We start from the raw sequence: 722 nt of genomic DNA on the forward strand, positions 1-722 counted from the left end.
CATATCACACATTACAGGGGTTGGCACAGAGCAAGGTGCATGTGAGGCCCATTGATCATATCATAGAGAGCATGTGGTTCTACAGGTTTGATCCCGCCTTCTATTTGGAAGGGTTCTAAGAATCATTTCAGTTCAATCTTTTTTGTTTTATAAAATTTCATTTTCGGTTTCGGATTTCAAGTTTGGGAATTCATTTAAGTGAAAAAACCAAATTAATTGAACTTTATTAACTATATAATATATATTAACATATAATACATATATAACATGTATAATATATAATACATATATGAATATGATATATATATATATATAATATACATACATACATAGTGTGAAATTCAGTTTTAACCAAAATAACTGAAAACAGAACCAAAAATTTTGGTTTTAGTTTGGTTTTCCATTTAAAATTTTCATTTTAAGAATTTCGTTTATTCGGTTCGATTTTTAACCAAATAAACCATTTTCTCACCCCTACTCACATGGGAGGTGGTTAAGTGATATCCAGGAAAACTAAATTTACCATAAAGCCCAAAGTTTACCAAAGAAAAAAAAACACTGTAAAATTGGTCAATGAGAATCAATTTCCTGTTAACCAACTTCCCCCTTCCTATTTCTTAATGCTCGTTTGGAAGGACTACAAATGCAAATATGTATGGCACAAATACATACAAAATATAAGGTTTTGCACTCTACATATTTGTATTTGTACTCCTTCCAAG

Source organism: Nelumbo lutea, chromosome 7, assembly GCF_056320005.1.
Source record: "Nelumbo lutea isolate HS-2025 chromosome 7, American lotus-T2T, whole genome shotgun sequence".
In the NCBI taxonomy this organism is placed as follows: domain Eukaryota; kingdom Viridiplantae; phylum Streptophyta; class Magnoliopsida; order Proteales; family Nelumbonaceae; genus Nelumbo; species Nelumbo lutea.